This window comes from Aquarana catesbeiana, linkage group LG07 (assembly GCF_042186555.1).
Source record: "Aquarana catesbeiana isolate 2022-GZ linkage group LG07, ASM4218655v1, whole genome shotgun sequence".
Lineage (NCBI taxonomy): Eukaryota > Metazoa > Chordata > Amphibia > Anura > Ranidae > Aquarana > Aquarana catesbeiana.
This window is the reverse complement of record NC_133330.1, coordinates 331,576,541-331,577,621: the sequence shown is the minus strand read 5'-3', so window position 1 is coordinate 331,577,621 and position 1,081 is coordinate 331,576,541.

Here is a 1,081-nt window from a genome sequence, read left to right as displayed (position 1 = left end):
GAACATGTTACACAAGACTAGTTGTTGGTAATCAACATGTTTTTAATATCAGATATTTCTGGACTGTTGAGACCTGGTTATACTGAAGCCAGCTGAGGGTAGTCTGAATTGACCGCAGAGCAAGATTACCCACCAGGGTGTGTATAGCAGAAATGTGCATATCGGGTCTTCATCTGGGAGAGGATTCAGACGTACCCCCTGGTGGTGGGGCATGGCAATAACAAAGCATGAGCTCAGACCTCCAGGTGATGTGAACATTACAGTGCCTAATTGCCTTGCTTTAAACCAGAACATCACAGAGACCAGATGTGGACTGGAAAGCTGATCTGGGCCAGGAGGTTTGATGGTAATTTAGCAGTGCCACCTGGTGGAGACAACAACATATTTCCTGGAAGATCCAGGGTAGCGCGTTACTTCCTGGTGATTAGATACGGCAGCCCCTTATACTTTATAGATGGTAGCTCATTGGACAGAGGACTAGGGGGTGTTTGTGTGGGTTGTCTGTGAGTGTTTTAAAATGTGAGGGCCAACGATGAAGGCCCCCTCTTTCTCCCGGAGCCCAGCCAATATACAGAACCCTGAGGAAGGACTTACGTAACGTATCATCACTCTTCTTTTGTTTTATATGCTCTGTATTACTATCCTTAGATTTTATGTTAGTGTTCTACTATTTATTTTTTATTCTTTTTTGTAAATAAATAAGACCTTTGATTCTGTGAGCGTTCTATTTATTTTCATAACTAATATTGTTATTATATCATCACCATTAATATTATCAGAGCTTTGATAGACTAGCTAATTATAGGAACAGACAAGATAATACATATTTATAATTTAAATAGGGGGGAGCCAAAACCACCCCCCTATTTATTTCACTAGTAGAGATCAATGATATTACCCTCATGAATATTCCCACTACAGACTGCTGAGGTCCGAGGGCCCCACATCATATACTAAAGGGCTGCAGGTTGGGCACCAGGGCTCCAAAAAGATGTAATCATTGCCATAACTGGAATTTAGCTTTACGAAAAAAATAGAAATGAAAGTTTATTAAAAAAAAAAAAAAAACATCAATGACCTC